Source organism: Dendrobates tinctorius, unplaced genomic scaffold, assembly GCF_039654945.1.
Source record: "Dendrobates tinctorius isolate UK_male_01 unplaced genomic scaffold, ASM3965494v1 ptg000158l, whole genome shotgun sequence".
NCBI classification, from domain to species: Eukaryota; Metazoa; Chordata; class Amphibia; order Anura; family Dendrobatidae; genus Dendrobates; species Dendrobates tinctorius.
This window is the reverse complement of record NW_027361825.1, coordinates 6,749,039-6,762,046: the sequence shown is the minus strand read 5'-3', so window position 1 is coordinate 6,762,046 and position 13,008 is coordinate 6,749,039. Positions and strand designations below refer to the sequence as shown.

At 41.3% G+C, this 13,008-nt stretch overlaps 1 long non-coding RNA gene across 1 annotated transcript; it reads left to right on the top strand.

Moving 5' to 3' along the window:
• The first annotated feature begins 562 nt into the window (after positions 1–562).
• Positions 563–12,324, top strand: LOC141051663 (uncharacterized). The gene is made up of 4 exons (XR_012220668.1): positions 563–663; positions 4,532–4,570; positions 5,955–6,006; positions 12,198–12,324. It is a non-coding gene; the product is annotated as an uncharacterized lncRNA (long non-coding RNA).
• The last annotated feature ends 684 nt before the right edge of the window (positions 12,325–13,008 follow it).

The window sequence follows — 13,008 nt, the reverse complement described above, 5'->3', positions numbered from 1 at the left end:
TGCTTGCTGTCATTAATCATAAATAATTTCCAGAAGCTAAAAACCTTCAATTTTCAAATCTATAATTTTTTTCTTTTCAGAATGATTTTGATAGATTTCTACAGACTCCAAATTAATGCAACATAGCCACAGTGTATTACATTTTTCAGGGGTCTATGATGCAGGGAGCTGTGCCATTAATACTTACTTATTTACTTTCTTTTCACCAACAGCAAGACAAGATCTTGTAAAAGCTTAGGAACCAAAGAGGTTTTAGAAAGTTTGCAATACTTTTTCCATTTAGACAATAACTAAGTTTTAAGTTAAATAGATACAATACCAAAACTGGCCACTAGATGGCAGCAATGACATTAACACATTCATCCCTGGTAAGTTGAATAGTCCTAACCAATTAAAATAGAAACAATGGTTAAAACAAAATTACCAGGGCGCAGCATGGCACACAACAGCCCGGGGGTAAGATGTGGCCAGACAATAGAAGTGACTCATGATATGTTTATTATGTGTAATGTTTTCTATTATTTAACATGACTATCTGCACTCCACATTTTTTATGTTTAGCATTTACCCACTCACAACCTATCGTCCCCGTCTCATCTGGAATCAGGCCTGCAATAGTCAATGGACCCGGGTTCAACCCCTGCCCCGACCAGTGCCCCAATGGTAAGGATATGATCGACACTGACAAAATACTAATAAAATTGTTTTTCTTGGTTTGAAAAATTTACTTATAGAAACAGCTGTTAAAATAATTTGGGATTGAGCTGCAGTACCAGACACAACCTGTACAGAGGTGTGGCGCTGTTTGGAGGGGATAAAAAAGAAAACTCAGAGATGGTGAAGAATCAACTTCCCACCGCCAACTCTCAGGGCATGCTGGGAATTGTAATTTTGCCACAGCGGCTACTGCTGTATAGGCAGAGAAGGTTAAAAATTAAGATTATGATTAGCATTGACATGAGTTATTGTGCCAAAAGGCAGAAGATCAAATAATGACTCACCTAAAAGCTGGAACAAGCAAAACCTGAAACAGAAGCCGTAAATACATCCTGATCTGTCACACATCAAACTCTGCTGTATTATTTCTCTCCAACTTTAGTTATAAATTTGGCCAAATAACCCAATAAATAAGACACAGCTTATTTCTCATTTTTTCCTATCTGAGCACAGCATTGGATAGAGAAAGAAACGCCGAGTTCGGGGATATATAGAATCATAGAATCATAGAATCGTAGAGTTGGAAGGGACCTCCTGGGCCATCTGGTCCAACCCCCTGCTCAAAGCAGGATTCGCTAATTCATCCCAGTCAGATGTCTGTCCAGCCTCTGTTTGAAGACTTCCATTGAAGGAGAACTCACCACTTCTCGTGGCAGCCTGTTCCACTCATTGATCACTCTAACTGTCAAAAAGTTTTTTCTAATATCTAATCTGTGTCTCTTCCCATTCAGTTTCATCCCATTGCTTCTAGTCTTTCCTTGTGCAAATGAGAATAAAGTTGATCCTTCTACAATGTGACAGCCCTTTAGATATTTGTAGACAGCTATTAAGTCTCCTCTCAGTCTTCTCTTTTGCAAACTAAACATTCCCAAATCCTGCAACCTTTCCTCATAAGACTGGGTTTGCAGACCGGTCACCATTCTGGTCGCTCTTTTCTGAACTTGCTCCAGTTTGTTGATGTCTTTTTTAAAATGTGGTGCCCAAAACTGGACACAATATTCCAGATGAGGTCTGACCAAAGAGGAGTAGAGGGAAATAATGACTTCACGTGATCTAGACTGTATGCTTCTGTTAATACATCCTAGAATTGCATTTGCCTTTTTTGCTGCTGCATCACACTGTTGACTCATATTCAGTCTGTGATCTATTAGTATACCCAAGTCTTTTTCACATGTGCTGTCACTTAGCCCTATTCCTCCCATTCTATATATGCTTTTTTCATTTTTATTGCCCAGATGTAGTACTTTGCATTTCTCCCTGTTAAAAACCATTCTGTTAGTTGCTGCCCACTTCTCCAGTTCATTTAAATCTTTTTGAATCCTCTCTCTCTCTTCTCTAGTATTAGCTATCCCTCCTAGCTTTGTGTCATCAGCAAATTTAATCAGTTTACCCTCAATTCCTTCATCTAAATCGTTGATAAAGATGTTGAACAATACAGGGCCCAGGACAGAGCCCTGTGGTACCCCACTTGAGACATTCTTCCAACTGGATGTGCAGCCATTTACGACCACTCTTTGGGTCCGATCACTAAGCCAGTTATGAATCCACCTAACAGTTGCCTTGTCCATTCCATACTTAGTCATTTTTTCAATAAGGATTGTATGAGAGACTTTGTCAAATGCTTTGCTGAAGTCAAGATATACTATATCTACAGCATTTCCTTGATCCACCCAATCAGTGATACCGTCATAGAAGGAAATTAAGTTAGTCTGACATGACTTATTAGTTAGAAACCCATGCTGACTCTGTTTAATCACTTCATTCTTATCCAGGTATTGACATACATGTTGTTTAATAATTTGTTCAAAGATCTTTCCTGGTATAGAAGTCAGACTCACCGGCCTATAGTTGCCTGGGTCCACCTTCTTCCCCTTTTTGAAGATAGGAACAACATTTGCTCTTGTCCAGTCTTCTGGCACTTCTCCTGTTCTCCAAGAATTTTCAAAGATTATGGAGAGGGGTTCAAAAATTTCTTCTGCTATCTCCTTCAGTACTCTGGGGTGTAATTCATCTGGACCTGGAGACTTGAATTCATTTAGGTTAGCTAAGTGTTTCCTCACTATCTTTCTGTTTATAGATATCCTGGATTCTTCTATTCCCTTAATAGGACAGTGAATAACAGTTGATGTTGCATTTCCTTTCTGAGAGAAAACAGATGCAAAATAGGAATTTAAAAGTTCAGCCTTCTCAACATCCTGTCTTACCATTTCATCATTTTCATCCTGTAAAAATCCTATAGCATCTTTGACTTTTCTTTTACTTTTGACATATCCCCAAATCCTTTATTATTGCTTTTGACATCTCTTGCAAGCCTCAGTTCATTTTCAGCTTTAGATAATCTGATTTGTGCCCTGCAGGTTCTGCAGACAGCATTATATTCTTCTTTAGATATGCCTCCCTCTTTCCATTTTATAAACATTTTTTTCTTCCTTTTTAGCATGTGCTTAAGTTCTGTGTTCATCCATCCTGGTTTCCTTAAATGCTTCCTATTCTTCCCTCTTTTCGGAATTGTTAACAACTGTGCTTTGAGAATTTCATTTTTCAAGATTTCCCATCCTTCCTGGACATTTTTGTCTTTAAGGATATCCAGCCATTGGATCCCTCCAATTCTCTTTCTGAATCCCTTAAAATCTGCCTTTCTGAAATCTAACCTTGACGTCTGAGTCTTCACAGGTCTTCCACCTCTAGTTATCCAAAATTCTAAAATAGCATGGTCGCTACCTCCTAGGGTCCCAGCCACTTTTACCTCCTCAACCATTTCCTCCCTGTTTATAAGGATTAGATCCAAGGTAGCAGTTCCCCTTGTTTTTCTATGCTTTGGTTTAGTCTTTTCATGTAAAATTAAAATGATAGAAAAAGCCTGTGAGTCCTGCTTTCTCCACCCACACAGTGATTGACAGCTCTGACTGTATACAAACAGTGTGTGGGCGGAGGAAGTTGGACTCACAGGCTTTTTGCATGGTTGTAGCATTTTCGTGAAAAAACAGAAACAAGTAATAGAAAGTTAGATATCACCGAGCTTGGTGTCTCCTCCTCTATCCCATGCTGCCTTCAGATAGACACCTGACAGATTCACTTTAAATAGGACCTGTCACTTACTGAAAATATATACTTTTCAACTTGGTGTAAAGTCCTCCGTTATGCTATTTTTCTTCTGATCTTGCTCCTCTCTGATCCGGAGATATCACCCGTTCTTCCCAATATATAAATCTAGCCCTTTTTATCCAACTGGGCATGGTTCAGAAAACCAGCACACAGAAAAGTTGAAGGCCACACCCACTTGGCAAAAAAAAACATTTATATGCAGGGAAGAGGAGGCCATATCTCAGGAATGGAGAGGCGCAGGAAGAAAAGAAAAACAACCCCAGATTTAGGAGAACAGTGGCATTTGCACAAGGTTAAAACAAAAAAAATACATATTTATGACAAGTGACACTTATTATGTTTTAGGACATCTGAATAGCAAAAATGTGTAAGCTCCCAATGTAAAATTTAACAAAGACCTTTACAATCATGTGCATTTATAACACTGGCTTGTGCAGAGGGGTGATTTGGCACAAATGCCCATGTGCTACTCACTATCTGGTGTCAACTCTTGTCAGAGCCATATTAGACATGGTGACCTAAGGAGACCTAAAATTGATCAAGTCACATATTCACTGCTAGCACTGCTAGTATTTTCCTCTAAGGTCAAATGCAAGGTCCAGTTGTTAAAAATAGTCTCTAAATGGGACTATATAATGCCGATTGACAACCCCTAGGGAAGCTGGAAAAAATGCATGAAATTAACACATGAATGTATTTTGCTTTTTAGGTATTATTGGAAATCCTCCATGTATCTGTGCAATTCCTGGTGAGTAATAAAAAAAAAAAAAAGTGTAAAATAAGACAAAATAGGAAATAAAATCAGATGAATGGAAACATCAAGTAAAACCGTGACTAAACCAAAAAAAAGGTGAACACAAGGCCATAATAATGTATAAAAAATACAATTTTATTAAAGATCTAATAAAACCAATCGACAGGTATGTATGGGAACGATGTAGGAAAACGTACATATAATGGTGGTACATAGGCACATACAAAGGGACGTACACATCCAGATTAATACATATCAACCATAAGTATAGTAATCACACAATTGTGATTTAGCCCACATGGGAAAAAACACTACAATAAATAGTATCAAAGGGAAAATGATGGACACATAGATGTACAGCCAGGGTATATACCACAATTGTTTCCCTTAGCTATATCCATAAAGATCCCACCCTGCTGATAGCCAGTGACCACATGTATTAATCACTACCCCAAAAACACCATACAATGAAGGGGTTAAATTACCGGCAGGTCAGAGCAACAGCAGGGACTGCGATGTGTACTGGATGAGCACGTCAGCCCCGATGCGCGTTTCGATCCTCCTTCATCAGGGATCCTCCTCCTCATGCCCCCTGATGAAGGAGGATCGAAACGCGCGTCGGGGCTGACGTGCTCATCCAGTACACATCGCAGTCCCTGCTGTTGCTCTGACCTGCCGGTAATTTAACCCCTTCATTGTATGGTGTTTTTGGGGTAGTGATTAATACATGTGGTCACTGGCTATCAGCAGGGTGGGATCTTTATGGATATAGCTAAGGGAAACAATTGTGGTATATACCCTGGCTGTACATCTATGTGTCCATCATTTTCCCTTTGATACTATTTATTGTAGTGTTTTTTCCCATGTGGGCTAAATCACAATTGTGTGATTACTATACTTATGGTTGATATGTATTAATCTGGATGTGTACGTCCCTTTGTATGTGCCTATGTACCACCATTATATGTACGTTTTCCTACATCGTTCCCATACATACCTGTCGATTGGTTTTATTAGATCTTTAATAAAATTGTATTTTTTATACATTATTATGGCCTTGTGTTCACCTTTTTTTTGGTTTAGTCATGTGTTTTTGGTGATAGGTAGTTAAATCCTTAATAAATGTATGGTAGATGCACTTGCTAAATACCATGTATATATGTTTGACCCCTTGGTGTTATCAAGTAAAACCGTGTGGCCAAAGCTTATGAGTTGCACATAGTCTGAAGCGCCTCCCTGGTAATTTTTGGGTGCAATTCTATGCAGGTGTATATGAGGTTTTATACTATATGGGTAGCACTAGACTCTAATAATGCAAGTATAATCAATGTTCGGCTTGTGTACCAATGACTTCTAATCTTTGTGTTCAATCCATTAGTGATCCAAGTCTGAGTCTGCGGACAACTCCGAATGCAGCATGTAAGAAACAGGTCAGTACGGAGACGGAAAAATGATTTTTTGTGGAGGGCTAAATATTATAAACTGATTTGTTTAGAGTCCAAAAGTATAAAGGGTCATTCCCAAGATTGGAAGAATGGGGCTCCAGAACCCAGCAACCGGTGGTCATGACCTCCGCTTCATTCATTGTCTATGGGGCTGCCAGATATGGAGGCACTATAAAGAGGGTCTATAGTTGACAGTTTGATGTTTGCATGACTATGCCCTAATAGGATGAGGGGTCTGTCGTGGAAAAAAATTCAGTGATTTATCGTGATATTCATGAGTGCCATTTTTTTTTTTTGCAATATTGCATAATGAAAAATATAAGTATTAAATTTATTTTATATTTATACCATTTGGTAAAAAATATGTGTGACACTAGTCACAACCTACGGCTAGGCCGTGAATAAGCATAGTCAGACATTCCAGGGGTCAATACCAAAAGAGCACATAGTAAGCCAAGGGAAAATGCAGTCACAAGTCAGGTCACATGCCAGGGTCAGAATGCCAGAGAAATAGCGGATAAGCAAAGGGGCAATAACAAACGGGTAGTCTGAACACGGTCCAAAGGTCAGCAGCAGAACTTACAGCACAGGGTACAGGCGAACACACCAGAGAGCACCAGCTTAAAACAAGCTTTTGACTGGCAATGATTTGGGCCAGACAGCTCATCTAAATAACAGGGCAATTGCCAAGAATATGGACCACCTGTGGAAGTCTCTGCACCTTCCAGTCAGATAGGTCAACCAAGCTGTCAATCAAAGCACCAGCAAAGCTCAGTATGCCTCAGCACAATATGCGATGCCAGAGCTGTCCATCACAGAGTCCCAGACACTCTGAGCAGAGGAATCGTGAAAGTACCCCCTCTTCAAGTGGGGCCATTGGTCCCCCAGGTTTCCTAGGAAACCTACGGTGAAAAGCTCTGACCAAACGATTAGCCTTCACTGAATGAGCCAGAACCCAGGATCTCTTTTCAGGTCTGTATCCCCTCCAGTGAACCAGATATTGGAGGGAATTTCGGACCCTCAGAGAATCCACAATGCTCTGCACCTCATACTCCAAACCTCCATCAACAGAGACAGGAGGAGGAGGGGAAGAGACAGACAACACAGACGGAACAAACTTCTTTAACAGGGACTGGTGAAAAGCATTGGGGACACGAAGGGACTGTGGAAGCTTTAATCTAAAGGCAACAGGATTTACCTCCTCCAGAATCTCATACGGGCCAATGAATTTTGGGCCCAACTTTGCCAAAGGTAATTTTAACCTTATATTTTTGGAGACTAACCAAACTTTATCCCCAACTTTGAAAGTGAAACCCACCGAACGTTTCCTATTGGCCTTACGTTTTTCCGAAACTGAGCCATCCCAATATTCCTCTGAACCTCCCTCCAAACATCCCCAAGTTTTTGAATGGTCACCTCCACTCCAAGGTATCCAGAACTCATCCTAGAGAATTCACTAAAATGAGGATGAACTCAGCAATAGGCAAAAATGAGGACAAGACCTCCTGCTGAGCAGCCACAAAACATCTTAAAATTTGTTATAGCGATTGATTCGTCCTCTCTGACCATTTGTCTCAGGGTGATAAGCAGAGGAAAAAGACAAATCAATCCCCAACTTCCTACATAATGCCCTCCAGAATTTAGAGACAAATTGCACCCCCCTATCCCATACAATGTTTAAAGGAATGCCATGCAATCTCACTACATGATTGATAAATAACCTGGACAGTGTTTCAGCATTAGGTAACCCTGATAATGTGAGCTTTTTTACTGAATCGGTCAACCACCACCCAAATAACAGTTTGTCAACCAGATAAATGCAAATCCATAATGAAGTCCATGGACAAATGAGTCCATAGTCTTTCTGGAATAGGCAATGGAGCCAATTTCCCGGCTGGCCGGTTATGACAGACTTTAGCGCGTGTGCAAATCTCACAAGCGGATACAAATTCCTTAACATCATTAAGCAGGGATGGCCATCAAAAGAGTCTAGTAACAGCTTTCTGTGTAGCAGTAACTCCCGGGTGACCACTTAAGAAGGAGCAATGAAATTCCTGCAATAGACGTAATTTAAGATACACAGGCGGAAATCATTTAAATTCAGGAGTAGCGGATCGGGTCAATGACTGGACCTCACAAATTTCAGCTTCCATTTCCGAGGATACCATAGAAATCACAATTCTTAGAGGAAGAATGAAGGATGGAGGTTCTGGAGAAGAAACAGAATCAAGGCTGCGTGATAAACATTCTTAGACCCCGGTCTGAACGTGATGGAAAAATTGAATTTAGAGAAAAATAAGGAACATCTGACCTGTCTAGGGGTTAAATGTTTAGTAGATTTAATATAGGCTAAATTTTTATGATCTGTCACCAGTGTAACAGGATGAATTGTCCAAAAAATGTCTCCATTCTTCAAAAGCTGATTTGACCGGGAGTAACTCGCGATTCCCCACATCATAATTTCTTTCAGCAGATGAAAATTTCCTGGAGAAGAATGCACATGGACGCAAGGTGGTCAGAGTTTTGGAACCTTGACACAAAACAGCTCCTACCCCAACCTCTAAGGCATCCACCTCTACGATGAACAGTTTCTGGAGATCAGGTTGAATCAACACTGTAGTGGACATGAAGCACTCCTTTAATTTATTAAAGGTGCCAATGACCAAACCTTAAGATTCGCCCCATTTCATGTAGGGTCACTAAGGGGTTTCACTATCTGAGAAAAACCCTTAATAAACTTTCTGTAGTACTTAGTGAACCCTAAGAATCGGTGCAATGCTTTCAGATCACGAGGTTGAACCCAATCAATTATTGCCTGCACGTTCCCAGGGTCCATTTTAAAACCTTTCAGCAGACACAACGAACCTCAGAAACAATATTTCCTGAACAAAAAAAGTACATTTCTCCAATTTAGCAAGCAAAGAATTTTCCCTTAGTTTCTGTAAAACAAATCGAAAGTGCTCATAGTGAGAATTCAGATCAGGGGAAAAAATTAGAATGTCATCCAGGTATACCACAATAAACCTTCCAATAATATCAGAGAAAATGTCATTCATAAAGTTCTGAAAGATTGCAGGTGCATTGGTTAACCCAAAAGGCATGACAAGATTTTCAAATAAACCCTCCGACGTTAAAAACGCCTTTTTCCACTCATCACCCTCTTGGATACTTATCAGATTATATGCAAGCTTAGAAAACCATTTAGCCCCAGTAAGCTGATTACATAAGTGGAAGCGGGTAATTATTCTTAACTGTAATTTTTTTCAGTTCACGGAAATCGAGGCAAGGACAGAGGCCACCATCTTTCTTTTTCACAAAAAAATAACCCCGCAGCTAAAGGCGAGGAGTAAGGCCGGATATGACCCTTCCATAAAACTTTCATTAATACAGTATATTCCTTCATAGCGGTCCGTTCAGGCCCCTACAAATTATACAGCTGAGCTTTAGGCAATTTGGCATTAGGAATAAGATTTATAGCACAATCAAAAGGATTATGGGGTGGTAATATCTCAGCCTCTTTCTCCGAAAACACATCTCCGAAGTGTTTCGAGTAAGCCGGCAGACCCTTCAGACTAGTGGAGGAAATTTGTACAGAGGTAAGACATTTCTTATGACAGTAGGAACTCCATTTAACAATATCCTGACACCAATCAATAACAGGATTATGGATATGCAGCCATGGAAATCCCAACACCAACCCAGCAGGTAAATTATCCACATAGCAGGAGATGGACTCAGAGTGAAGAGTTCCCACTCTAAGTGTGAATTCCACGGTTACCAGCTGGACTAAGTTCTGAAGTAGCGGTGTCCTGTCAATGGCTACAATTTGAATAGGTCTTTCCAATATAACTGTCTCTAATCCTAATTTAGCAACCAGTCCAGAATCAATGAAATTGGCGGCAGAGCCACAGTCAATGAAAGCAAGAGCAGATAACCACAGGTTTTGAAAACAAAGTTCCACGTTCAGCAATACTTTATTTGAGGAGTAAAAGGGTACCAGAAAGTCTGGGTGACCTCCTTGATTATCACCCAGACTTAGACGTTTCCCGACGGCTTGCTGGCTTGAGCGCGAATGGAGCAGTCTTTGAGGAAATGTCCAACACGACCAAAATAAAGGCAAAGTCCAAAATCAGGCCGACGCTTCCTCTCCATGAACCAAGAGCGGGCTCTTCCAACCTCCATTGGTTCCGTCTCAAGCAAGTGAACAGACTTGGGCAGGATGACTGAAGCCCCCTGTCATTCACCACGTTTTTCGTGAATTCGGTGATCCATTAGAATGGCCTGGGTCATGACCTCCCCCAGGGAACAAGGTGGAGTAGGTAAAGCCAGAGAGTCCTTTAGAATATCAGAAAAGCTCTGGTGAAATTGACACCTGAAAGCTGCATCATTCCACAAAACCTCAGAGGACCATTGCTGGCACTCAGAGCTATAGTCCTCTACAGTGTGTCCCCACTTCTCTGGTTCATGATCTTAGCTTCTGCGACCTGGGTCCTGTCAGGTTTGTCATAGATCATCCCTATGGCATCAAAAAAGGCATCTACGGAAGACCATTCTGGGGCTAGTGGAGACAAAGACAATGCCCAAGTCTGAGGACCCCCTCGCAATAGGGATATGATTATTCCCACCTGCTGGTACTTCATCCCCTGAAGACCGGGGTTGCAAGGTAAAAAGTAGCTTGCAGCTCTCCCTAAACACCCTAAACTGATGTTTCTCCACCGAGAATTTGTCAGGAGGTGCAACTACATGTTCAAGAGAGACCACCTGCATATCAGAAGGTAAAGGAGTCATTACTACAGTCGATGGTGAGCTTTGGGAAGCATCAATAGTTCTAGAAAACTGACCCTGCAGCTGAGACTGTGTAGATTCTAGTTTCAGGTGTTCTCTTGCGAGATCCACCTAATCACAGAGTGCACAAATAGGATCCATTGGTGAAGGGAAAAAAAGGACTTTTAAGGCCACTCAAAATGTGATGTCAGTCACAACCCAAGGCTAGGCTATGTTAATCACAGTCAGACGTTCTGGGGTCAATACCAAAAGATCACGTAGTAAACCAATTGAAAACACAAAGTCGCAAGTCAGGTCACATGCCAGGGTCAGAATGCCAGAGAAACAGCGAATAAGCAAAGGGGCAATAACAAACAGGTAGTCTGAACACGGTCCAAAGGTCAGCAACGGAATATCAGATGCAAAGGGGTAATGACAAACGAGTAGTCTGAACAAGGTCCAAAGGTCAGAAGCAGAATATCAGATGCAAAGGGGCAATGACAAATGGGTAGTCTGAAAACGGTCCAAAGGTCAGCAGCAGAATATCAGAAGCAAAGGGGCAATGACAAACAGGTAGTCTGAACTCAGTCCAAAGGTCAGCAGCAGAATAAGATCCGAACTTACATCACAGGGTACAGGCGAACACACCAGAGAGCAACAGCCTAGAACAAGCTTTTGACTGGCAATGATCTGGGCCTGACAGCTCACCTAAATAACAGGGAAATTACCAAGAACATGGTTCATGGATTGCCAGCCAGCTCCCTGCTGCCTAACTGCGGGGAGCCAGCTGTCAACTAGCATGACATCAGTAGTGAAGTCCTGTCGACTGAGTAGAGCAGAAGCTGCTCTGTTGGTGAAGGTTGAAATAAAGCTGGAGAGTCACCATCTCAGCAGGGCAGAACAGGCAGGTAGTTAGCAAGTACCTGCCTGTAAATTCTTAGTCCCATACGTATAATACCTAACCCCGAATAGGTAAAATTGCATACTGAAAGTAAAAACAAGCAGCTTTGCAGTTCACTGTTTATTAAAAGTCCCTTCCGTTCTCAATAATGATGGGAGTTTTATTTCCATAGTATACTGCTTATTGCTTAGGTTACCAGCCACTGCTGCAGTTTACGAGAAGTGGCCAGCTTGTAAGCACCGCTCTGAATTTTCCTGGAGCGCATGATCCTGGCCAGTTCCTGTGCTCCTGCACTCCTTCAATGTAGCAGAGATAAAGCTGCCATTTCTGGAAGCATGGGAGAGTGCACAGGTCGGACCAGTGGTATGACCATGCTGCTGGACCAAACTGTCAATCTTCAGGAGCACACCTCCTCCCGGGAAGCAGGTAGCCAGAAAGCTCCTGACGACAGAAGAATGGGCAAACGCAATAGTATAATAATCCTAATATTTGGCTTCTCTTTGTATTGCAGGTTGCACACAGAACATGTCCAGAAGAGCGGCGCTATAACTGCAGTATACATTCACCATGTGACCTCATCCCCAGATTTAGGGGCTTCAAACTTTTTGTAAATAAAACCGAATGGTATCAGCATGAAACTTGCGTCCTTGTCTCTGTGCTTGTACATGAGTTTCTCCATTTTCCTTGGTGGGGAACTAGTTGCAATGCCGTAATATATTTATACTGCCCATACATGCTCCATTAGTGCCAGCTGATCTGGCCCAATAGCTTGCACAATTCTAGATGTATCTGGTGATGACAGTTTCATGATCCCAAACAAGGTGTTGTTGGCACACCCAACAAAGTAGAAAGTAAAGACATGAACATTACACCTATCAATTGCTCCATATAGTTTTATGGGCAACACATAGTGTTCCATACAGAATAATGAGCCCCATATATTGCTCCATACAGAATAATGAGCCCCATATATTGCTGCATACAGTATAATGAGCCACATATATTGCTCCATACAGTATAATGAGCCCTATACATTGCTCCATTCAGTATAATCGACCCCATATATTGCTCTATACAGAATAATGGACCCCATTTAATGCTCCACACAGTATAATGAACCCCATATATTGCTCCATGCAGAGTGACCCCCATATACTGCTTCATACAGAATAATGAACCCCATATATTGCTCCATATAGAATAATGAGCCCCATATATTGCTCCATACAGTATAATGAGCCCTATACGTTGCTCCATTCAGTATAATGGACCCCATATATTGCTCTATACAGAATAATGGACTCCATTTAATGCACCACACA